This window comes from Dromiciops gliroides, chromosome 1, assembly GCF_019393635.1.
Source record: "Dromiciops gliroides isolate mDroGli1 chromosome 1, mDroGli1.pri, whole genome shotgun sequence".
Lineage (NCBI taxonomy): Eukaryota > Metazoa > Chordata > Mammalia > Microbiotheria > Microbiotheriidae > Dromiciops > Dromiciops gliroides.
The window spans coordinates 403,881,760-403,908,939 of record NC_057861.1 but is presented as its reverse complement, the minus strand read 5'-3'; the positions used below and the strand labels follow the sequence as shown (position 1 = coordinate 403,908,939).

The following is a 27,180-nucleotide window of genomic DNA, read 5'->3' as shown; positions in this document are numbered from 1 at the left end:
ATACTGTCACTTTTCAAGAATTTAAGAAGTAGCTGTAGTCTGATGATTCTTTCCTTACCCTGCAAAATATCTGATTTGTAACTTGAAATTCTGTTTTTTCCACTTACCTGTGTCATATTAGACAAGTCACTCAATCTTCCAGGGCCTCAATTTCTCCATTTAACCTAGTCTAATCCAATTAATAAATATTTATTAAACATTTACTATGTGCCAATCATTATGCTAAGTTATGGGGGTAAACTTAATAAAAAGCCCTCAAGAAGCTTACAACCTAAAGGATCCATTTATACTCCCCCAACTTGTACTCATGCTTGAAATTTCAGTCTTCAGGGGCAGTTGCTTCCAAAGGGTCTTGAAGTAACCCTGGGAGGCTACACTTCTAACACTGCCATTCCTAAGTCCCAACTAGAGAGTAACCCATTATCAATCAGCTGGTAAATAGAAGTGGCATAGTAAAATAAAGTAGCTTTAAAACATTCCACCCATGAAGAGAGATGTACTCTCAGAGATTTCATAGGAAGAGTGGCTTCAAACTTAGGGTAAAATAGAACTAAGGCATAAATACTGCCTATGGCAAAAGCAACTCACAGCTACTGGCACTGTAGGGATTGGAAGTATGTTCCCTTTTTGTATGGTCCTCATGAAGTTCCTCTTATGCCCAGTGTCTCTGCTAGGTGGGTTGCTCAGTTGGCTTCCCAAAGTGTGTTCCTCTCCACATGTCTTTCTCTTCTCCTACTACATCTTCCTTTAAATGACTGCATTTCTGTATCTTCACCTGTCTGGAAGTTGTGTCCCTGCTCCCTCAATTGTGCCTCAAACTCTCTGGAACTGATGAAATCTTGAATTGTGGATGTAGTATCTCCTAATGGGCAAGTTTCTTATAAATGTCATGGCCAAAGGTGAGGGGGGAGGGCATGAGGAGGAGAGTTTTATTCCCTTAATCCTACCCCCTTGTAGGGGTCTTCTCCAAAATACAATCTGAGCCTATATTCTTTCACCTCTTCAGGGTTTAGCTATTTTAGAACCCTCAGGGGTATGGCTAATTTGTTTGCTCGGCCAATCCAGTTGTTCCTTTCTTACTCAAGAAGTTTTTATAATGCCTAAAGTGTTCACCAGGTGTTAAATTAACTCACCATTGCCCCTGTGATCTACTCTTTCCTTTCTATGAAGATGCCAACTTTGTTTGGAAGGGAGAGGAATCACAAATCTCGCCCTGGGCTTCTATTAGGTGTTCCTTATACTAATTAGCTATTTCTTTACCACTCACCTTTCTCAGTTTGGGGGTTTGGGTGGAGTTTTTTTGTATTTTGTGGGGAGTTACTTTGAGAAAGATTCTCTTTCTAATTCTACATCCAGGACACTCATGTGAGACCTCAAATTCCTGAGCATCCTTCTGCTAGTGTGTCTGTGCTCCTTTTCCCATCATTCCTGTTGTATAAGTGTGTATGTCTCCCTTTGAATGAGCTCTTTGGAACAAAAGAGTCAATCATATACTTGAGATTTTTTTGTTTCTTTTTTTAATTTAACTTTATTATTAATAAAGTTTGATTTAACACAACAGACAAATGTACATTTATAAAGGACATTCTCCATGGAGACAATTAAGCAAAATAGAATTAGAGAGTAACTACACCAGATGATATTTGCAATTCTTAGTTTTCAAATAAAAGATTGCCTTTTAATCTTTAAAAGGCAGTGCCATTGTGCTATCTATTGTATTTTACATGAGTTTTTATTCTTTTTAATTTTTAAATTAAAAATTATTTTTTAATTAACAGAAATCTATTTTATCTTGCCTTCATGCACATACCCACCATTCCATTGTGGGGAAAAAATCTTTGCAACAACTATACATAGTTGAGCAAAACAAATCCCCTCATTGACCCTGCTCAAAAAAAAAAGTCTCATTCTGCACCCTGAATTCATCACTTCTCTGTCAGGAGGCAGACAGCAATGATTCATCATCACTCCACTGGAATCATGAATGGTCATTGCATTGATCATATTTCTTATAGCTTTCAAAGTTGTTTATCCTTGTTATGCTATAAACTATTCTCCTGGTTCTACTCATTTCACTCTTCAGACATTTATAAAAAGTCCCAAACTATTTGTTTTTAAAATTTTGATTTTATAGTATATAGAGTGGTCTTTTGGGTCTGCTTTCTTCATGCTCAATGCTTTCTTCATGTTCTATCACTTCATACTAATCTTTCGCCGTCTCATTTTAATCATCAGTTTCCTCAGTTTTATAGTATAATAGTACTCTATCACATTCATATACTACAATCTGTTAAGCTATTCCTCAATTGATAGGATTGTCCTCCAGGCAGAGAGAGAGAGAGAGAGAGACAGAGACAGAGACAGAGACAGAGACAGAGAGACAGAGAGAGACAGAGAGAGACAGAGAGAGACGGAGAGACAGAGAGACAGAGAGAGACAGAGACAGAGACAGAAACAGAGAGAGAAACAGAGAAAGACAGAGACAGGGAGAGAAACAAAGAGAGACAGAAACAGCGAGAAAGAAACAGACAGAAAGAGAGGAAGGGAGGAAGGAAGAAAGGAAGGAAGGGAGGGAGGAAGGAAAAAGGAAGGGAGGGAGGGAGGAAAGAAGGAAGGAAGGAAGGAAGGGAGGGAGGAAGGAAAAAGGAAGGGAGGGAGGAAAGAAGGAAGGAAGGAAGGAAGGAAAGAAGGAAAAAAGGAAGGTAGGAAAATATAAAATATAAAAATTAGAGCTAGAATATTGTCGTCATTTAAACTTCCCAAGTATTTCCAGAGCTGTACTTTGGTCATCCACTTCATCCCCTGCCCACCGGGACTTGAACACTTCCTTTGGAACCTTGGGCTCTGAGATGAACATTCTCACCGTACATTATCATGAACCATGTCACTTTCTCTCCGTTTCCAAAACATGACTTCCTATCCCATCTGTCTTTACCCTCTCCCTCCCTTTCCTCTACATGTTTTCTTTCCCCTTTAAAATCTAAGTTCTTTCAGGGGAGGAACTGTCTTGCTTGCTTGTATTTGCAACCCTATAAATTAACACAGTATCTAGCATATAGTAAGTGTATAATAAATGTGTTTTTATCCAGTCATTCAATCATATAACAAAGAAATTCTTAACGTGATGTATAAGAGCTTAAAAAAAGACTTTTATAATATATTTCAACATAACTGACTTCCTCTGTAATACTGTGTCTTTTATTTTATGCATTTAAAAACATTCTCAGGGGGCAGCTAGGTGGCACAGTGGATAAAGCACCAGCCCTGGATTCAGGAGTACCTGAGTTCAAGTCCGGCCTCAGACACTTGACACATACTAGCTGTGTGACCCTGGGCAAGTCACTTAACCCCCATTGCCCCACAAAAAAATAAATAAATAAATATTTTTTTGAAATTTAAACAAATAAAAACATTCTCAGAAAGATCCATAGGACTTACTGGACTTCCAAAGGAATCCATAACACACACACACACACACACACACACACACACACACACACACACACACAGTTAAGATCCCCTGATCTAATCCAACTACTTCATTTTACAGTTAAGGAACCTAAGGCCCAAAGGAATTAAATGAATAAAAATGTCACCAGTAGAAAGAAATAAGTTAAGTACCATGGGAAAAGGTATCCTGACCCCTGGTTGAGAGGCATGAAACACAAGCAGATGCAGAAGTGGTGGAAGCTCTTCTACCTCTGAGGTTCCATGTTCACAGTGTTGTCGAGGGTGGCAGGGCCCTCTGCCCTCAGTTAGAGCAGTGGGTATGCTCTGGAAATGTATTGGCATAAAGCCAATTTGTCTAAGCAGGTGAAAAGAAGTTTGACAACTAGGATCATTATTCTGATCAGTTTTTATTAGTCTGTACCATGTAGGAGAGAAAAACTGTTCTTACATCTATGAATTGCACTCCCCCCCAAAAATGACAGAACAGACTTTTAAGTTTATTTTACATTATCAATGTTTTTCTCCATCACTTTAATCAATCTCAACAATCAACAAAACAATAAATCAATACCTGATTTGTAGCATTTACCGATTTCCAAGATGTAAATGCTCACACTGAAAATTTAACAGTCAGTTCTCCTGAGTCACTTTGAGGGGGCTCCAGCATACCCCTGGATAGAGAATAGGCCTCAAAGCTAGAAAGGCCTAGGTTCAAGTTCTGCTTATGATAGCTAGCTACACATTTAATCTCTCCATATTTTAAGCAACTATCTAAGACTATAAATTGTAGAGAAAGTGTCAGCCTGCATTAGCAGAGAGTTTCCCTGTAGTATTGAAAAACAGTCCCAGTCTCTGATATCTTAATCTATAATTCTCTCTTAAGAGGCTAAGAATCCATACATGACCTACCACTAACACCACCACCAACAACAACACTAAATCCAGAGGGATTTCCCTCCCTGGGTTTACGTATGGCCTAGATTGAGAGAATTAAGACTTAAAAGGTTGAAGATTTCTCCAGGAAGCAGTGCTTAGTTTTATAACATTGCTTTGATTTTAAAAAATAATAGTATTTTATTTTCCCCAATTATATGTAAAAAATGATTTTTAACATTCATTTTTTTAAATTTTGAGTTCTAAATTCTCTCCTTCCTCCCTCAGACAGTAATCAAACTGATACGTTACACATTTGCAATCATGCAAAACATATTTACATATTAGTTATGTTGTGAAAGAAGACACAGACCAAAACAAAATGAAACAAAACAAAACAAAACAAAACAAAAAGTAAAAATAGTATTCTCCAATCTGCATTCAGACTTCATCAATTCTTTTTCTGGATGTGAAAAACATCTTTCATCATAAATCCTTCGGAATTACCTTGTACCTACCATTGTCTTGATCAGAATAGCTGTCTTTCATAGCTACTCATCATACAATATTGCTGTTACTGTATATAATGTTCATCTGGTTCTGCTCACTTCACTTTGCATGAGTACAAATAAATCTTCAAAGCTTTTTCTGTAACCATCCTGCTTACCATTTCTTATAGTACAATCAGATTCCATCATAGTCATATACCACAACTTGTTCACCCATTCCCCAATTTATGGGCATCCCCTCAATTTCTAATTATTAGGCCAAAAAAGAGCTACTATAAATATTTTTGTACAAATAAGTCCTCTCTGCCTTTTTAAATCTCGTTGGGATACAGACCTAATTGTTTTTTGTCCTTTGTTCTCAAAGAGGATCATGACATTGGGGTGATGTCATGACTTACAGTAAATTGGATTTAAGTGAGGGAGGGGTGTACAAAGTCACCAACCTCACTCTCTCCTTCAGAGCCTAGTAGTGGTGTTGTTGGATCAAAGGTTGTACACAGTAAAATATTGGGGGGGGGTTAAGAAAAATGAATTCAAATGTTTATTTTACTTTAAATGAAACAATATAGAAAAATCTATATGATTCTATCTAGGAGAAAAGGAAAAATTAATTAGAGTGAGAATTATACATGGGTATCTCATGTAAGAAGGAATGTTTTGTTTTGTTTTGGAAACAATGACAAAAAAAATAAAATGCTCAATAAAAATTCTTTTAAAAATAATGTGTAAGTACTGGTTGGTCACTAAACAGGAATAATACATTCTACACAATAGTTAGGTTCCAGCTTCTTTTTGGGGGGAGGGGGGAGATTGTACAAAAAACTGAAGATGCTGAGGCAGCTGATAGCACAATAGATAGAACACTGGGCTTGGAGTCAGGAAGACCTGAATTCAAGGAAGTAGCCTTAGCTACTTATTAACTGTGCAACCCTGCACAAGTCACTTAACCTCTGTTTGCCTAAATTTACTCATCTGTAAAATGGGGAATGATAATAGCACCTACTTCCCAGGGTTGTTGCAAGGATTAAATGAGATAATATTTGTTAAAAAGTACTTAGCACAGGGGGCAGCTAGGTGGCACAGTAGATAGAGCACTGGCCCTGGAGTCAGGAGTACCTGAGTTCAAATCTGGCCTCAGACACCTAACACACTACTAGCTGTGTGACCCTGGGCAAGTCATTTAACCCCAATTGCCTCAAAAAAAAACATACTTAGCACAGTTTCTGGCACATAGTAGGCACTATATATGTGATTATTCCCTCCCTTCCAGTTCTCCTTTCCCTTGCTAAGATAAGCAAACACTTCATTTTCCTGTTCCAAAATAAATCACATCAAATTTCTCTCTCTCCAATTTTCACCTGTCAAAGCAAGAACAGACTTCCAGATATGAACTCACAAATCAAAATTTGCTTACCACTTATTTTGATATATGAGTTTGGGGGCACAAATTTGTGATTTCATTAATATAGGGCTCTCTGGGTAAGGACTATCCCTCTACTTGCACAGACATGTAATTTATAGTCTTACAGAGGTGCGTGGGGGTAATGACTTGCCCAAAGTGAAACAGCAAGAATGTATCAGAAGTGGATGTTGAATTCAGATCTTGACTTCAAGACCAGATTTTCTACCCACTCTTATACACCATCTCTCTTAGAAGTATAATTACCATTTTTTAATTATTTGCATACCCCCAAACTGCTGTTCAGGTTATACTTATATGGTTTTTGCCAAAGAAGACAGAATGGTGGAAGAAGAGGTTTAAATACTATTGAAAGCATTTATCTGGTATATCTCTGAACATCTTAGAGCCCCAGTTTCCTCATCTATAAAATTATAATACTCGAACTTCCTATCTCACAGGATCATCATAGGTAGCCTCAAAAGTATTCAAAGCATGTCCTAAAAGATTTCTTAAGTACAATAAACTCCTGGGCCAATGACTCTTTTTTACAAGACAGTCTAAAAACCAGCCATGATGTAAGAGATAGAGCCTAGGAAATGACTTGACACACAAAGAGGTTACATGAGATCACACACACAGCTGGTTAGTATAAGGGACAGGATTTTAACTCAGGTCTTCTTGATACCAAGTCCAGCACTGACTCAAAAGCAATTTAAAATATTCTATAAACATGATCTATTTTGTAAGGTTTTGTTGTCCCCACAATTTAGCTGCAAGATTGCCTTAAAATGTGTACCCATGTACATTTGATCAACAAGGTAAAAGGGTAATAGTGTGTTCTTTATATCGTCTTTCAGAATTTACTTGTTATATTAAGTGAGCTTCTGGCTGCAGAAGGACTGAGTGAATGTGCTATCTCTGGAAAAGAATACAGGGGGTATAATTGTCTTCACAGTCTGAAACAGCCCCTGAGGTCATCTCTTCAACATCCACATACCCGACTTGCCACTAGAGCTACCTTTGAAATGGAGCTACCAAGCTGGGCTATATACAATGACCAAATTAGCACACCACTGCTTCTTGCTATGGCTGAATTCCATCAAGCTTTCTTCTATTGAATTAGGTTATTAACTTCTTCTGCTAAGAGGAGCAATTGAATTAAGTGCACACATAAAGCAGATGAATTTCAGCCAATAGTATTCTCTAAATTTGAAATCTCTAAAACAATAGATTTTATATATAATACATAACATATACATGAATATATATATAGATTCTCTCTATATGTATATATACATATATATATATACACATATATATGTTGTGTGTATATATCCCCCACATACATATGTGTACATTAGGTGGATTATAATAAATAATTCTTGGAGATAGATGAGATTAGATCATTAAATTTGTCAAGAAGATGTGCCTTATACTGAACACACAAAGGATGACAATTTTTAAGCCTCCAATTTCATAACAATTGAATCAGCTAATTTGAATTGGGAGGTTGAAAGTTAAGAGAGAGAAGACAATGAGAATCAATTAAAACAAGTATACCTCAGTTGTTCCCCTGATACAGGAGGAATGTGAGTTGGGTGATAAAGGTACAATAAGACCCAGGTCTTCCATTATTTTAAGGCCATCTATCTACTACTATGTTGTATACCATTCTTCTCTGTGTGGGTATACACACATATAGATGTATATGATCTGTGTGTATATAGGATATATGTACATATATGTGTGTGTGCCTATTTAGAGAGACAGATAAGTTGGTAAATTTGTCTGCAAAAGCATGCTGCTAAATGTTTAACAATTGACTCTCCTGGGAAAAAATGTATGCATGGCCTACTTTAATGTTTAATCAGTATTACTAACAATTTCTTCATCACTTTCTTAAATCTAGATAATAAAAAAAGAATCAAGCCCTGATTTGAAGTGTTTGTCAATTTCTGAGGCATAAATGCTCACTGTGATAATTTAACACTGGCACTCATAAGCCCATTCAAGGTGACCACAGTACATCACTGTATAATGTATATATTTATTAAACAGTATCAAATTAATATTCTTAAACATCTTCTCAATACTCTTTCCATGTCTTCTTATTAGTTCTTTAGACTTAATCTTTTGCAGAAGGATATCTCACAAAATATAGTTTGGTGAGTAAAATTATATGGGGTGTCCTATTACTGTCCCAAGTGTAGGGAAAATTAGCTGGGGTTTATCATATATTTATTACTTAGAAATTAGAGGCTACTGCACCAGTTTGGGGGCATCAAGCATTTGTTAAAGTATATTAAATAGTAGTGAAGAGAGTACACATGGCTCTGAAAGATAGGAAAGCCCAGCTAGGAAAGAGAAGAGAGAGAAAAGAGAAAATGGGGAACCTTAGTGGACTGTGTCTGCTCTCACCAAGTTCCTGGGCCAGAGAGAGATCAGCAAGTGTAAGCTCTCTAAGGTAAGGGGCAGAGCCCCCCCTAACACACTGCTTAAAGCTAATTGGCTGAGGGCACCTAGATGGCACAGTGGATAAAGCACTGGTACTGGATTCAGGAGGACCTGAATTCAAATCCAGCCTCAGACACTTGACACTTATTAGCTGTGTGACCCTGGGCAAGTCGCCTCATTGCCCCGCAAAAAAAAAAAAAAAGCTAACTGGCTAGCATCATTCAAATCTATTGATTCACTGGATTTGAGGGTGGTTCAGTGCCGTCATGCTGATGTCAGAATCCAGAGAACAGATCCTCTGGAGGGAACAAGGCTTTCAAGTGGGTGTGGTTTTGAATAAGGTAACTTCTGACTCTGGGCTGGCCTTAAGAAAGGTCAGGCCTGGCTCTCTCAAGAGGGGCCTCTGGGAATCCCAAAACTCCATTATTGTCTTACAGTAGCTAAGACACAGTTGGTTGACTCTGTCTATCTTATCTGCCATATATTATCTATATGTAAGAGAAGGAGGAAGGAGTAACAGAAAGAAAACAACTGTAAGAAGAGGAATTTTTTAAATGTGCAATAAAGTATGCAAGGTTCCCTGGACTACAAATGAGTAAGGACTTGGAGGATAATAGGAATCAAAATTTGTGATGATTAAATAAAAAATTTTCCTTACTATTATCCTTCAAGTCCCCCCACCCCTAAGACTACTCTTCTAAAATGTCCTCATATTGCAAATATTGGCCAGGGAACTCAAGTCCAAGGCAGTACCTCAATTTGATCAATGCTTATAATTTTCCCTCCTAAGCCCAAAGCTAGAGAAGAATTCAATAGAATGAAATCTCCTTGAAGGCAAGGACTGTTCCATTTCTTTCTTTGCATTCCCAGAGCCTAGCATACCCTGACACACAGCAGGCAAAATGTTTGTCAAATAGAATTAAATTCAATTGAATAAGTAGTCCCAAATAAGGCTGTTACTTCTGGTAAGAAAAGAGGTAATATGGTAAAGTGGAAAGGGCAATCAAGAGACCTGGATTAGATTCTTGCCTTCACCACTGACTAACTGGATAATCTGGGGCAAATCATTTGTCAATATCAGCTTCTCCATCTACAAAATAGAGCTAATAATTTTGGCATTATCCACCTCAGCAGGATTTTTGTGAGGATTATATAAAATGATGCATGTTGAATACTTCACACCCATAAATCATTCTTCCACAGGCCAAGAATCCATGCTGTTAAATCAATATGGATGGATATCCCATTCAACCTCCCACCATTGCACAGCACAATCTTTCTGTGCCTTGTCTTGGGGACAAAAGAAATCAGTTTATCACGTAATAAATAACCAAATGTTGACCAATGAGTTGCTTTGGTCCCCACATTATAACATACTCCAATCCTGGTTCTGTACTCAAAGCCTGACCTGCTGGGCCTTATATTCAGCCTTTCAACCCAGAGTTACCTCTGCACAGTGATGGGATATCACAATGAGATCTTATTTGAAAAATTATTATTTTTCAGTAAGTGCTCTCTTTTGAGAAATCTGTAAATATCTTGAGATCCAATCACTAACTAACCCTTTTCTTTCATGCTACCTGGTACTCTAAAAATCTGAAAAATAAGTGACTAATCACCTCCCTTCTCCCTACCAATATGAGCCCTGCTTCTCTAAGGCCATACTTGACCCTTCAGGCCTCTTCACCTAACTCAGAATAGAATGCTTGACAGGGTTGAATGCTCTTCTACTTCCTCTGTAAACTTGAGGAAAGTCAGGACATAAAATAAGAAAATAGCCATTCCACAGAGTCTTCAGATTTTGTTTTTTGAGGGTTCTTTTATCAGTGATGATCTGTAATTTTGTCTTTCCTGTAGTGTAGCTAGGACATCATTGGTAGTCATCACAATCTGTTATGGCAAAAAAAAAAAAAATGTAGTAGTCATTGAGAAGATGAACCTTTCAATCAATAACCCCTACTTATTATGTGATATTTCCTACTCTTGTCACCATTTGAACTATTCTTTATTCAGTTGCTTTATTCTGCAGATATCGCATTGGTAGGATCGGGTTCTAAGCCGTGAAATTGTCTTTGATTCGTTGTTTGATCTACCTTAGAGCAGAAAACAAAATTTGGATAAAGTCACTGCCTCATAGGACATCCAAGAATGCCAATTTTCATCACTAGGCATTTCATGGTCTCTGTCAGAATCCCACAAATCTACTTAAATTCCTGGGAAAACCAACTGAGTGCTCAGACCTAGAAAAGGTTTGTGAGGATCCCATTCACTTGGAGAATAAAACCCAATAAACTTCTGCATAGCACAGGAAAGAGGAGGCAATTCTCAACTAGAAATCAGTTTAATTTTCAATAAGCAAAATGTGAAAGTGTGATAAGGAGTGGAAAGAGAGCACAGGTTCAAGTCTCACCTCTGAGACATGATGGCTGCATGACACTGGTCAAGTAATTTAACTTCTCAGTGCCCCTACAGAACTTTCTGAGACTAAATTGCAGAACAATTTTCAGAAGGAAGAGCTTTCTGTGACATTGAAATGATACTGTGGTGAAAGAAAGAGAGAAAGAGCAGAATGAGGGAAGGAAGAGAAGAGCGAGAAAGAGAGAGAGAGAGAAAGGAAAAGGAAGAAAAGAAAAAAGAGACAGAAAGAAAGAAAAAAATGAAGCAAGGAACAAGAAAAAGAAAGGAAGGAAGCAAGGAAAGAAAGAAAGAAAGAAAGAAAGAAAGAAAGAAAGAAAGAAAGAAAGAAAGAAAGAAAGAAAGAAAGAAAGAAAGAAAGAAAGAAAGAACTGAAAGAGCCAAGGGATAAGGGAAGCTCTTTGTATAGAGTAGCTCTCAATTCAAATTCACATCTTTGGTCAAATTAGAAGCTTTGTAGTCACTCACTATTAGGCTGAATTATGGTTATTTGAATCTTAGCCCAAATGCATCCAAACCCTAGCAGTATCCTCAGGTTCTGTGTCACTGATGGAGGCTATTGTCCTCTTCAGGGAAATGAAAAGAATATGACCATCCTGTTTCAAGTATGGGTGAAGTGTTAGTATATCCTTCAGAATCATAATTAACTAGAAAAGTATTGTAAGCAAGAGTCAGACATCAATTAAACACTTATTAGATGCCCAGCACAGTGATAAACAACAATGTGACTTCATATTAGACATTCTTAGATTGCAAGCTCCTTGAGGGCAGTAATGGTGACATTTTTCGTCTTTGTATCCCTAGAACCAAATATAATGCCATATAGATTTGGAAGCTGGGAACAGAGTTGAGCCTGTAATTTTTTCAATGCAAGAAACTCCTTATGAGGTAACTCCCTCCTCTGATAGAGATTGGCTACTCATTTGTAACCTCTCAAGGGGCAATGAAAGATTTAGTGACTTTCTCATAATAACACTCTTGTTCCTTCTTCATTTCAAAGAGGACCGGTGACATTATAGGTGATATCTTGACTTGCATGTGAATTGGATTTAAGTGAGGCTGAATACTCAAAATCATCAGCCTCACTCTTTTCCTAAGTCATCAAGTCCAGTGGCAAGAAAAAAGTCAAGATGACTGGCAATGGCCCAGTGGGATGCAGCGGATGACTTTAGTGTCTTTGATGCCTGACCAAGCTTTAAGCATACCATAGGACCTGGTTCATATATCTTCATGGCTGTTGGAAGAATCTGCCTGCTCATCATTTCTTACAGCACAATAGTATTCTATTACATTCATATACCACAACTTGGTTAGTCATTCCCCAACTGATGGAAATCCTCTCAATTTCCAATTCTTTGCTACCACAAAAAGAGCAGCTATAAATATTTTTGTACATATGGGCCCTTTTTCCCTTTTTATGATCTCTTTGGGATAAAGACCTAAGAGTAATATTGCTGGGTCAAAGGGTATGCATAGTTTTATAGCCCTTAGGGTATAGTTACAAATTGCTCTCCAGAATGGTTGGATCAGTTCACAGCTCCACCAACAATGCATTAGTGTTCCAATTTTCCACGGCTTCTCCAACATTTATTATTTTTCCTTTTTGTCATATTAGCCAATCTGATAGGTGTGAAGTGGTACCTCAGAGTTGTTTCAATTTGCATTTATCTAATCAGTAGTGATTTAGAGCATCTTTTTCAAAAACTGCCCATTCATATCCTTTGCCCATCATCATTTCTTAAAACACAGTAATATCCCATTATATGCTTGTGCTATTTCTTTAGCCATCTTTCAAGTAATAGGCATCTACTTTGTTTCTAATTCTTAGCTATTATTAAAGTATTGCTACTAATAGTTCAGTTTATATGGAATCTCTTTTGATCACTGACTTCCTTGGAGTACAAGATCAGCAGAGAAATTTTGTGATCAAAGGGATATAGATATTTTAATCACATACTTGACATAATTCCAAATGGTTTTCCAGAGTTGTTAGACCAATTCACAGCTCCAAGAAAAGTGTGTTGGTGTGCTCATCTTTTTACAAACTCATTGGAATATTTTTAACAAATATTTATTAAAAGCTTTCTACATGCTAAAGAGATAGTGTTGCATAATGTTTAGGGTAATGGGTTAGGGACAAGATATGAGAAGAAGCATAAGACCTAGGCAGAGACCTAGATCCAAATCCTGCCTTTAGCATTCACACCATTCCTTCTTCACTCAGGCCACCATCCCTACTTCCTGCCTACCAATATCCTTGGAATCTCTCTGCAACCACCCTATACTCTGATAGGCAAGCTTTCACCTTACCTTGCCCAGATACAGGTCTCTACCTCACAAGCTTCATCCCTTTCCAGTAGTCTTTACCACTTAGAATATAAGTTTTTTGAAGACAGGGACTACCTTGCTTACATATATGTATGTCCTAAGCACTTAACACAGTGTCTGGTACATAGTATACCTTGTCTGACTATCTATCTACTACCTACCACCTACTATCTATCTATCTATATCTATCCATCTATCTATATATTTATCTATCTATCCATCTAATCTATCTTGGAAAGATGTTCAGCTCTTTTGTATCTCATTCAATGTCCTAAGATTAGCCTACTAAGTCAAAGTTGAGTTCCTGAGAAGAGGAAGTTTCTATATCCAGAGTTCCATAACAGTAATAGCCAAGTGAATTAAATATTTTATTTGATACTCACAACAACCCTGTGGTGTAGGTTTTATGATATTCCCATTTTACAGAGGAAGAAACTGAGGTTCAAAAAAGATTAAGTGAATTGCCTGGGGTCACACAGTTAGTGTCTGAAGCAGAACAATATCTCATGTCTTCCTGTGCCCAGTTCCAACAATCCATCCACTATGCCACCTATCTACCTCCCTAAACTGATGAAATCACAAATTTTCTGGGAATGTGTCTGTAGTATACACAAGGCATTTTAAGGTATTGAGGATTCAAGGAGTACTGGGAAAATAAAGAAGAGCATAACAGTAGAATCTGGAATACAGAAAAGTCTTTCTGGGGATATGGTCATTTTCTTCCAATCTTCATTATGCTTGCCAGTACAGAGGAGCACAAGTAAAAATATTGAGATTATAAGCACCACACTAGGCCAAACCAGTTCCCCATCCTTCCTGATCTGTTGCTGATAGTTAAACTAAGGAATATTTATAGGTGAGAACATGACAATTTTCTGTCATGTATCATCTCCAGTTATTAGAAAGGGGAACTTCCCCCTTCTCACTGAAATCCCTAGCTTCCACAAATTAATCTCAACCTTTCATGAACCTATTTATATTGTTAGCCTGCATGATTACTACATTATTTGTCCCTTGTTTAGTGTGTTTATTATGTTTTATATAAAGCAATAGTCTCTTCAGTTGATTTAAAGATAGCTTTGACTTCAAGCATCAACTCCCCTAATTCTAATATGCTGGGATTTGGTGAAATATCCATGACTATTCTTTCTGCTGATGTAAGTCATAGCAATTTTGCAACTTTATAGAGTTTCTTTGGGGGTTCCTATAATCCAAAATAATAATTTTTAGTGGAAAATATTTTAGATTTCATACCACTTATTTTACTTACTTTAAAAGCACCAAAGGTTTAGAATTTCAATGGACCTTAGAAGTTATTGAGCACAAATCCCTCATTTTACCTTCATCAGATGAGGAAACTGAGGCCCAAAGAGGTTAAATAATTTGACTAGGATAAGTGCCTGAGGCAAGAATTGAACCCAGCTCTTCTTGACTCTGAATTCAACGCTAAACCCACTATACCACATTGCTTTTCAAATTGCATTTTAATATCCTTTGTGTTTAAATCATAGTCATTTCCAGAGGTATTCAACTTATTTATTAAATCCTTATTTATTATTTATTAAACCCTTTGAATTGCACTCTCCCTTAAAACATGTACCAGAGATTTTAAAGGAACTTTATACTGACTGGCCATCTCTATTTCTGACTTTCATTTTACCTTTAAGATACAAGTCAGTCAATTAGCATTTATTAAATACCTGCTATGTGTCAGTCCCTGTGCTAAGTGTTTGCCTCAGATAACGGACACACCATCTGTGATAAGTCCATACTCAAAACTTTTCAGGTTTGGTAGGACCTATCAGGGCTCTTGTTTCAGCGTCATGGCCAACATAATCTTTACAAAATGATAAGGCATCAAAGGCAGACATTAATGCATATCACCCTATCCATATATTTCATGATTTCAGAGAGTTGTTATCTCTCTCTGGAGAAGAGAATTCTAACTTTTGCTCCTAGAAAAATCATTTTGTCATTTTAGCATACTTTTCCTTTTCCACCTTTTGGAATCTCCCTTTGTCTTTTATTTTTATTTTTTTTACAGATTGAAGTATAATTTAATTTGTTAGCTCCTCTTTCTTTTTTAATAGAATTTTATTTCCCAAAATATATGGAAAAACAAAATTTTAACATCAATTTTTTTTAAAACTTTGAGTTCCAACTTCTCTTCACCCCCTCCATTTGCACCCCTCACCCACAAGAACTCAAGAAATTCAAAATAAGTTATACATGAGTAGTCATGGAAAAATTCCCATATTAGCTAGTTGTGAGAGAAAACAGTCAAAAAAACCCCAAAACTTCAGATTAAGGAATTGTCAAAGAGGAAAAGAAAAAGAAATTTAAATGTGTTTCCATCTGTTTTCAGATACTATCAGTTCTTTCTCTGCAGATGGGCTGCAATCTTCATAAGTCTTTCAGGGTTATATTGGATCATTGCCTTGCTGAAAATAACCACATGCTTCCCAGCAGATCATCCCCCACTTTTGCTGTTATTTTGTATACAGTACATTTCACTCTGCTTCAGTTCATGTAGGTCTTTCCAGGTTTTCCTGATAGTATCCTGTTCATCATAACCTGTATATAGTACCTTAAGCTTGACAGAGAATTTTCTTCATAAAAGCCCAGCAAAGTAGGTACTATACGTTTTGCCATTATAATCAATTATCATAACTATTTCCCTCCATCCCGCTCCCTTCCCATGACATTTACTCTATCTTCTTTTTTACCTATTCCTCCTCAGAAGTGTTTTATTTCTGACTATTCTCCCTCACTCTGCACTCCCTTTTTTCACCCTTCCCTCCTTCTCCTCTTCCCCTCCTATTTTCCTGCAGAGTTAAATAGATTGCTTCTTCCAATTGGGTATGAGATCTATTCCCTCCATGAGCCCACTCCAATAAGATCAGGGTCCCTGAGCTAATTCTATGTTCTAAGTTTTTCTTCCTCCCTCCCTCCTCAACTCTCCCTATGAAATCAAGCAATTCAATATGTCATACTGGTGCAGTAATGGAAAACATCTTCATCTTCCTTGAAAGTGTTTTGCTTTTTACTGCTCTCTCCCCCAATCTGCCCTTTCCTCCTTCCCTTCTTCCCCCCTCCCCTTTTCTCCCTCCCCACCTCCCCTCAGGGCAAAAATATATTACTATACCTTTTTGAGTATGTATGATAGTCCTTCTTTGAGCCAATTCTAATGATATTAAAGTTCACTCACTCCCCAACTCCTTCCCCCTCTTCTACTCTCCTCCATAAGCTTTTTTCTTGCTTCCTTCATGTGAACTACCCCTCCCCAGACCATCTCTCCCCTTCTCCCTCCCCCCAGTTTATTCCTCCTACACCTTAACCCTATTTTAATGATGTCATCATAGATTAAGGATTTGACAGTCCCACCCCAGCGGGAAACCAGGAAGAAATCCTTTGTCTTTCCTGATGCTCATTTTATATACTTTCCCAAAACATTCTATGGTTTTGAATTAAGACAAAAATTTTTGTTTGAGTTTTCGATACTCTTTCCAAGCATATGTAACTTTGGCAAGTCTTTCACTGACCTGATAACTGTCCACTACACTACTGTATTCAGAGTAGAGAATGGAAGACATGAATTTATGTAAAATAAACAGCAAAGCTAGGATTTTTTAAAACTAATGCCAGACCAGCTATCATTTCAAATTCTGTAGGAAAAAAAGTGCTGGACAGAGAATTTCAGAGTTTAATGCCCTTTCCTGGAAGTTAAGATTAAACAGATAGTAAATATTAAATATAAATTTTGAATTGATAACTATTTATTCTTACAATATGAAGATGATGATTTCTTTCATTTCTCAGTACTTCCTAGGCAACAGTGGAGCCAATCCAAAAGGAACTTTTGAAATTGTAGGTTCTGGGTTACAAACTCAATCCTGGACTCCTGGTGTTCACATTTGTTTCTACTTGGAGAAATGTGTCTTCCTGCTTTTAGAAAAAGAGGGCTTAATGAGGCTTATGTCCTCCTGTACATCAAATAGCTTCTGCCAGACATCTTTCCAATTCAATAGAAGTCAGAAATATAGACAGTCATTGCAAATCACATTAAAATGACCAGCATGAAATGCAGAAGCCATTTGCCAGAATAAATCCTAATAAACCCCAAGCATTGCAAAATTCCCTTGAGGTGCTCAAAGAATCCAAATTATAGGTGAACTCCTACTTTTGTCATATAAATCCTTCCTTCTTACAGAAATCTGATGCACTGACAGTAGGTGAGATGGATAGAGACAGATGGAGATAGAGGTAGAGATAGAGTTAGAAAGAGACAGAGACAGAGACGGAGACAGAGACAGAGATAGAGACAGAAAGAGATACATCGAGATGATCAAGCGAGAGGGAGGGGGAGCGATTGAGAGAGAGAGAAAGAGAGAGAGAGAGAGAGAGAGAGAGAGAGAGAGAGAGAGAGAGAGAGAAGGATAAAGATATGCCTACCTCTTTCACTCTAATGGTAGCCATTTTTAGGATAAGGAGGGAGGGAGGGAAGAAAGAAAAAAATTACATGATAATTTTCTTGTATATTTGAAAGAAATAGCAAGTTGTCCATAGTAGAGTTATAGTTTCATTTGCAGTCATGTTATGGAAATGCTTTTAATGCCACAAATTAAAAAGAAACATTTTTAAAAAGAAAAAAATTCTGCCGACCACCTGCAATCATTGTGAACAAATGTAACGCTTGCTAGCACAGGCATCAACAAAATAAATAAGGTATGTTGTTTATGTTGCTATTCATCTATGGATCCTTATAAATTTCTATTATATAAATCAACCAAAAAGAGAAGAGGAAAACAATTTTGGAACAATTATTTCATTCTGTCTTCACAATACCCCTATGAAGTTGACAATGCCTATATTGTTATCCTCATTGTTCAGAAAGGAGAAAACAAAGATTTAAAGCAGTAAAGTGATTTGTCCAAAGCCATACGACTATGAAGTGGAAGAGTGAAATTTGGACAGAACTTCTGTCTCTAAGACAGGTTTTTCCCTCCTTAACTGTGCTGACCAATAGACAGAAAACCAAAATCTGACTTCCTTTGAGGCTGCTGTAGGCACAGAAGATTATTAATAAGCACAGAGAAGCCCACTTGTACATATCCCTTAAAGGGTTACAGAATGCTTTTACATGCATTATCTCATTTGATCCCAACAATAACCCTGCAAATAGTATTTTTATGATCCACAATCTACAGATGAGAAAACTGAGGCTAAACCAGAATCACACAGTAACTGTCTGAGGTAGAATTCAAGCCCCAGTCCTTCTGACTCCAAGTCCAGCATGATATCCACTTTTCTTTTCTCTTCCATGACAGGAATTCAATAGTACAGAAAACCCTGGTCATGGGAGTAGAATATTTCCTGAAAAAGGGAAAGCCAAACCTTCATCAAACCCTTGGCATTCCTCTCAAAGGACCCTTGCTTCAGTTTACAATGACCCCTTTTTTAAGAACTGAGTCTTTGTTCAACTACTGATCCTTGTGGCAACAGGTTGAATATATGTATTCAACCTTAGAAAAGCACACATCCCCAAATATATTTTCCTGTTTTATCTCATTAGCCAAACAGTCCACAAAGTAAGCTCAAATAAATCAGCTGCAGTGCACCTGAAGAGGACAGGCCACAGAAGGGCCTTGAACCACACAGGGGATTTGTGTCACAAAGGGAAGACATGAGGTGCACAAATCACTTCAGTCAAGGTCCCACCACTCCCATGTCCTGGACTGACCCTAAAATCTGGGATGTGTTAAAAAAAAAAGTGTACCACAGACCTCCAACCCAGGGTGTGTACACTGAGAGGGGGAAAAGCAATGTCTGGAGTAAGAAAAGCCAAGTTGGGTTTCAGAAAGAACTTTCATTTTGCCTTTAAAGACAAAGTCCCTCCTATCTCTAATTCCATGATCCTAAGATCCCGTGAGCATATAGCATAAAGAAGTTATTGACATAGGAGTAAATACATGTGCTTTAAGCAAAAAATAAAAATAAAAAACAAAAAATAACAAACAAACAAAAAAACCCAACACAATATCCTGGATGAGGAAGTGATAAATAATGAGGCATTGTGACTACTCTCTGACTTACACACCTGACATTCATTAAGTGGACAGAAGCCTGTTGGACAGCAGTAATATCCTGAGCATCTGTCGAAGGAAATGGAAAGCTTTAAGGAGAGAGAATATCAAAACCAATGGTGGGAGGGAAGAGCAGATGTCCATCTTAGGTCTGGCAAGTCTCTCTAGTGTGATCCCTTGCTATTCCTTATGGCAGCCAAGCTAAGACTTAAAGAATACAAGAAAGAATGTAGTGTAACTTTAAAGAACTTGAAGAGGTGTGGTTGCTCCCAAAAGGAAGAAGAAAGGGCTGTATTATGCACAGACCTTGATCTAATCCCAGCTCTGAAATTTTCACCCTGGGTGATCTTTTAAACTCTCCCGCCCCAACCCCACTCCTACCCCTACTCCTCTATTGTGAGCATCAACTTGTCTGGGAAATGTAAGAACAGTCATTGTATAGTCTGTGTCAATATAGACAAGGAATGGTTTCAAACCTATGGCATCAACCCATTTTATTTTTTAAGTAAAAAAAAAATTATTATTGTCAACATGAAACAAAGTGGCATTTTCCCTGTTGGGGGAGGGGTAGTGGAGGGGGTAGATTTCCTTTTGGGAAAATAACAAAGTATTTTTACATGTCCTTTATTTTATGGGGGCAGGGAATCAATCAAGTACAAATGTATCTGATCCTCCATGGGCTGAAAATGGAAGAACACCCAAAGCCCGTTTTAGATCAGGCAACACTCAGCTAGGGGGAGAAGGGTGCAAGGAATGGAGAGGATTCCTAAGCTACACACACCTGAGGAACTAGTGAAAAATATAATCAGTAATCAACCACCAGGCACTTAGTAAGAATATAGTATGTGCCAGGCTCTGTACTAGGCTTCAGGAGATACTGTAACTCCCTAAGTGTCTGAAATTTCCAGGCATCATTTAATGGTTGAGAGAGACTGAATAAGCCACAGACATTTTAATTAAGATTGTGTTCTCTCAAGGAACCTGATGGATCTGATGACAGGTAAATGGATATGGACGTTGAAGAAAAGAATTGAGATAGAGAGAGATTTTTGTTTGTTTGGACTTGTGATTTTATCAGTATTAGGAGCTTCTGAAGAAGAAACTCCCTTTACCAATGCAGAACAGTAATGGATCTGCAATCTATAATGTCAGATAGAGTGTCACCTGGGACAGTGAGAGGTTAAATGACTTGCTCAGTTTGATCAGTATGCATCAGAGGTGGGACATGAATAGTATCCACATGCCTGGTGGGCTGGCTCTCTATCCACTATGCTACACTGCCTCTCCTCCTCTAATATAGACTTACTCTGCAGCATCTAATTTTGAAGTCCTGACAACTGAAAATAGCATATGCTGTTTCAATTTACAGCCACAAGATAGCAGGAGAACTGAGGTCTTAGATTCAGAAAATAAGAGCAAACCAAGAAACCTTTTTGAAGTAGTACAGAAAATAAGTAGTTGTATTTAAAATAATTTAAAGTATTTGTTGCACAACTTGGTTATATTTATTTTAATAGCCTAACATTAAGGATGTGGTGAAAAATTTAATCCATTATTCTACATAAAGAATATTTTATAATTAAGCCTCCTCTTTCATTTTCCGTCACTAAATAGGATATGCCTAAGTTTTCTTTTATTTGGCATTATTATACATAAACATATGCCTCCTATAACATTTTCTTCATCTACAAATTGAAGAGATTGGACTAGATGACCTCTAAGGTCCCTTGAAAGTCTAAATATGTGCTCCTAATAGACATGCATGTCACATGACCTCCTGCATATAAGACTGGGCTTGAAGTAAGCCTGTCATTGACTCTTACTAGCTATGTGACCATGGATAAGTCAATTAATACTTTAAGACTTAGGGAACTGTCTAAAGCTAATTTATTAGGTTAAAGACAGGATACAATATGTGACTTGGTAGAGATAATTTCCCATACTGATGAAATCAGACCTCTGGTATTTTTAGATATATTATATACTGTGGGGGCCAAATTTAATATATGGAGAGTTAATTTAGTGACTCACCAAACTATTGGGGTCCTGGAAATAATGAGGGACCTCTAGGTTCAAAGCTCCCTCCCCTCTGAACTGCCTTTTTAGATATTTCTCCCAGGCCAATAAGAAAGGAGCCTTATAGCTTCTTTTCCACAAAAGGATCAGATTTTATTACTTGGCAATTAATTAAACAACAAAGGTGAAATTAATAAAAATCAAAGATAAGGAAATAGGGAAAAAGAAATACAGATAAATTCTCCTAGCTCTAACCTAAGTCTATACAATCCCCAGCTCATTTCCAATTAAGCTAATTCAAAGGAATGAAGGGCTTTTGTGTTCACTCACCACACCTGGGACGTCTGCTAGTTGCTAGCACCACCAAAAAGGACAGAAGAGAGAGAAGAGAAGCCCACTGTTCTGGAAGTGACTCAGACTCCCTCAGGGAGCATTCAATCTTCCTCCCCCAAAAGGGGAGGTCCTTCAAAAACTGCCTTTGGAGAGGTTTCTCCTTCTGACCTCAGTAGCATATGTAACTTCAGGGTGGGACAGGTGTGACCCCTCCCAAATGAGTCAGCTAAACTCCAATAATTTTTACCACAATACATATGTGCACAATAAATATATGTTTACAAATACACATTTATGTCTATCGTTCAATAAGCATTTATTAAGTGCTTTCCAGGTATCAGGCACTAGACTAAGCACTGGGTATACATAAAGAGGCAAATAACAGTTTGTGCCATCAAGGAGCTCATAATATAATGAAGGAGACAACAAACAAATACACATACATACATACACACACACACACACACACACACACACACACACACACACACACGCGCGCCAAATAGAAAACAAATAGGAAAATAGGAAATAACTAACAGAGGGAAGGAAGGTACTGAAGTTAAGAAAGGTTGTGAAAAGTTTCCTGTAGAAGATAGAATTTTAGTTAGGCTTTGAAGGAAGTCAGAAGGTAGAGAAGAGATGGGAGAATATTCCCAGCATGTGAAGAGTCAGAGAAAGTTCTAGAGCCAAGAGATTGAGTGTTGTTCCCATAAAGGTAAGGAGGCTAGTGTCCCTGGATCAAGGAGTATATGGCAAGGAATCGGGTATAAGAAGACTGGAATGGTAAGAGGCGGTTGGTTTATAAAGGACATTGGACACAAAGAAGAGGACTGGAGTTTATTGAGTAGGGGGTGATGTGGTCAAACCTGCACTTTAGGAAAATCACTTTGGAAGCTGAATGGAGGATGGATTGAAGTAGGAGAGATGTGAAGCAGGCAGATCCACCAGCAGACTATTACAATTATCCAGGCATGAGGGGCCTGCATCATAGTGGCATCAGTGTCACAAGAGAGAAGGGCATGTATTTTAGAGATGGTTCAAAGGTAAGATTGAAAGGACTTGGCAACAAATTGGATATGGAGAGTTAGAGATAGTGAAGAGTCAAGAAGGACTCCTAGATTTCAAGCCTAATAGACTGAGAAGATGGTGTTGTCTTCTACAGTAATAGGGAAAGTAGAATAGGGAAAAGGTAGGGAGAGAAAGATAGTGAGTTCTGTTTTGAACATGTTGAGTTTAAATGTTTACTAGACATTCTGTTTGAGATGTCTGAAAGGCAGTTGGAGATGTGAGATTGGAGGTCAACAGAGAGGTTGGAGTAGGACAGGTAAACATGAGAATCCTCAGTATAGAGATAGTTTAAATCCATGGGAACTGATGAGATCACCAAGTGAAGAAGTATAGGAGAAGAGAAGAGGGCCTGTGGGATACCTATGTTTAAAGAGCATGACCTAGATGAAGATCGAGGCAAAAAAGACTGACAAGAAGTGGTCAAATACATAGAAGGAGAACAAGGAGAGATTGGTGTCCTGAGAACCTAGAGAGTGGTGAACAACGGTGTCAAAGACTGCAGAGAGGGACAAGGAGAATGAACATTGAGAAAATATCATCAGATTTGACAATTAAGAGGTCATTGCTAACTTTGGATAGAACAATTTTAGTGGAATGATGAGGGTGGAAGTTTTATCAGCTGAAAGCAATTAAGAATGGAATGAGAGGAGAGAAAGTGAAGGCACCTATAGTAGACTGCCTTTTCAAGGAGTTCAAATAAAAAAGGGCAGAAGTAATGTTGGATGATAGTGGGGGATGAAAGGATCAAGTGAGGATTTTTATTTTCAGGATAGGAGAAACATGGTCCTGTTTGGAGGCAGTAGGAAATAGGCCAGTAGGCTGAGAGAAATTGAAAATTAGTGATAAAATGAGGATGGCAGAGGGGGCAATTTGATAGAGGAGACAGGATGAAATGGGATCACTTGAGCAGACAAAAGCCTTGGTTAAGAGTAAACCCAACTCAACATATGAGAGAGGGGTGAAGGAGAAAATAGTGGCAGAAGGTATATGGGTGATAGGTGAGGAAAAGGGAAGAGGAGGAGGCTCACAGAGAATGGCTTCCATTTTTCATTTAAAATATGAGTCAGAGGGGCAGAAACAAGATGGCAGAGCACAGGCAGGGACCCAGCTGAACTCCCAACATTCTCCTCCAAAAAACTTTAAAATAACACTTCAGATCAAAATTTGAATCAGCAGAGCCAACAAAATGTCAGAGGGAGACATTACCCAGCATAAGATAACTTAGGAGATCCACAAGAGAGGTCTGTAATACCAGAGTGGGCAAAGGCCTGGAGTAGCTACAGGAGCACCAGTAGCCCACTACTGACTGACATGATCAGTTCTCATGGGTTAATTTATTATCTCTATGCTGATGATTCTTAAATCTTCCTATTCTGCCCCAATATCTCTAACCTGCAATCTTGTATTTCCAACTGTCTTTTAGATATGACTTCTACTATTGAATGTTAGATTTCTGATCTGACCTCAAATTTTGCATCTCCAACTGCATCTCAAAATTTTCAGGTTTTTTTTTGTGAGGCAATTGGGGTTAAGTGACTTGCCCAGGGTCACAAAGCTAGTAAGTGTTAAGTGTTTGAGGCCTGATTTGAACTCAGGTCCTCCTGAATCCAGGGCCGGTGCTCTTTCCCAGTGAACATCTTAAACTCAATAAATCCAAAACAGAACTCATCTTTCTCCCTAAACCATACCCTTTCTTTTGTTGCTGTTCAGTTGTTTCAGACTCTTCATGACCCCATTTGGTTTTGGTTTTGGTTTTGGTTTTTTGGCAAAGGTCCTGGAGTGGTTTGTCATTTCCTTCTCCAGCTCATTTGACAGATGAGGAAAGTGAGACAAACAAGGTTAAGTGATTTGCTCAGAATCACACAGCCAGTCAGTGTCTGAGGCCAGATTTGAACTCAGAAATATGAGTCTTCCTGACTCCAGGCCCGGCCCTCTATCTGCTGTGCCACCTATCTGTCCATCTAACACATAATAGGAGTTTAATAAACATATACATTTACTAGCAGTGTGACATATATAAGTTACATGTATATTATAACTCTATAAGTATAAACGTGCATTATGTTACATGCAGCATACACACATTTACAAACATGTATGTCAATTTGCCAAAAATCTATCATTTCATCAGCATGATGGATTCTCTCCACTAGTTCACAGAGTATAATCAGATCTATAATTTAATAAATAAACCTTAACCAGTTTCCTGGGACTCAGAAAGGTTAACTGGGTTGCCTAAGGTCAGACATCTACTAAGAATCAAAAGAAGGGTTGGAAACCAGGTATTTCTTATTCAAATCAAGCAGTTCCCAGAAGGTCATATATATATATATACACACATGCACGCTTGCATTCATGCAGACACAGCTGTACCATGCATATGAACACGTGCATACATGTATGTATTAAACATGTATAAATTTTTTAAAGTTATCATCTATATGTATGTTTGTTTCTATAAGTCTTTGTGAGAAAGATTCAGCAAAATCTGTTTTAAATTGAATATACCATTCTAAAAACAATTATAGTAAAATCATGATCTAATAGTCTTGAAGAATAAAAATAAACTATCTACCTTCCTTGCCCTAGCTGCCCTTCACCAACCCTCATTTACTTGTCACGGCATTAATCCACATATATTTCTGGGTTATATTAGGAATTTCTTCAATAATTATAAAATATTTTCTTAGTATATTTGAGTAACAAAAAATACTAGCATCACCAGAGTTGGATTATTATTCACAGCCCTAAAGTTGACAAAGATAACAATAAACATAACATCTAAAGATTCCCAGCCTGTCCCTAGAGAGATGCCTTAAAGTTTTCTTCACATTTCTCCCCCAGAGCAAAAGCCTGAGAAAACAGATGGGTCCCCCTTGGTGACCTGCAGATCAACAGCCTCCTTGCCTGGCAGCGGGACAAGAGGAAGGAGATCCAGGACTCAGCTCTGCATCAGAAATATGTTGCTTCCATCCCCCAAAGTTCAAAGTAAGACACCATCCCCAACATGCCCTTCTTTGATCAACTGTTGAGAAGACTGTTTGGGAATGCAACCAGGATTGTTGTCCCAGAGGATTAAGGCAATGCTGGAGCCAAAAGAGTAGTATGGAGAAGAATCGTGAGGTGGTGGGGGTGGACAAAAAGTTTAAGAGGGAGGCAGCTAGGTGGCACAGTGGATAGAGTACTGGCCCTGGAATCAGGAGGACCTGAGTTCAAATCTGGCCTCAGACATTTTACACTAGCTATGTGACCCTAGGCAAGTCATTTAACCCTCATTGCCCCACAAAAAAAGTTTAAGAGACATTTATTTGCACTATAGAAAGAACAGGTGGTTAATGCAGAACTCCCAAAAATCTTATATAGGAAATATGGAGGTTGAAATTTTAATCTTGCATTCATTTCAATGAATTAGGTAAAAAAAAAAACTAGGTAAGTAGATTTGGTGGCTACTGATAAAAAATAGTGCAATAAAAATCTAGCCCACAAGTGATCATACATAAATCATGTCCCTGTGAGGGGCCAGGAACACAAATGCTTTCAGTTCTTGGACACCTATCTGCCTATTCTAATGCACATACCTGGGGCAGACAAAAGAACTCAACCGAAAACTCTCCCTGTGAACATACAGATGATGGGCCATGCTGAATACAAATGAGATTGCCTGATCTGTGTTTCCTAAATTATATTGTCAGGAATGTTCTGGGGCTGTTCATTTCAGAAAAAAACTGAAATTTCTCCAGTATGGCCTCACCTAAAGCTCCTGCGTGTGCAGCAAGATCCTCTTGAATGAATATATCACAAAATAAATGCTCCAGCTGGGTTCTCCATGCAACTCTGAGCCAGTGGGGTCATTCTGTCAAGAAAAGAAGGAAAAGAAGTTCCAGAAATAGGGACCATCCATATGAGACAGCTAAGGAAAACCTGAGTCAAATCTAATTTTAGATTCTTACTTGCTGTGTTACTGGGTAAATTATTTCACCTCTTTCTTTCATCTTTCTTTCATATTCTTCAACTGTAAAATTGGGGTAATGATAATACCATCTACCTCACAAGGTTGTTATGAGGATCAAATTAGAAATCTGTAAAGCTTTTAGCACAATACCCAGCATATAGTGGGTTCTTAATAAATGCTTGTTCCTTTCTCTTTCCCTTCCCCCTTCCCAACCTCCTTTGTATCTCCAAAGGGGCTTTTACTTATAAAAATATCGAACACCTTAGAAGAAACAGAAAGGGATTAAGTATGATGTAG

General features: G+C 37.9%; 1 long non-coding RNA gene across 1 annotated transcript in view; it reads right to left on the bottom strand.

Moving 5' to 3' along the window:
* Positions 1-9,042: 9,042 nt before the first annotated feature.
* Positions 9,043-27,180, bottom strand: part of LOC122735333 — a 33,133-nt gene continuing 14,995 nt past the window's right edge. Inside the window, exons 3-4 of the long non-coding RNA XR_006354121.1 lie at positions 26,683-26,784; positions 9,043-10,578 (exon numbers count right to left, since the gene is read on the bottom strand). This is a non-coding gene — a long non-coding RNA (uncharacterized LOC122735333). The remainder of the gene's footprint in view (positions 10,579-26,682; positions 26,785-27,180) is intronic.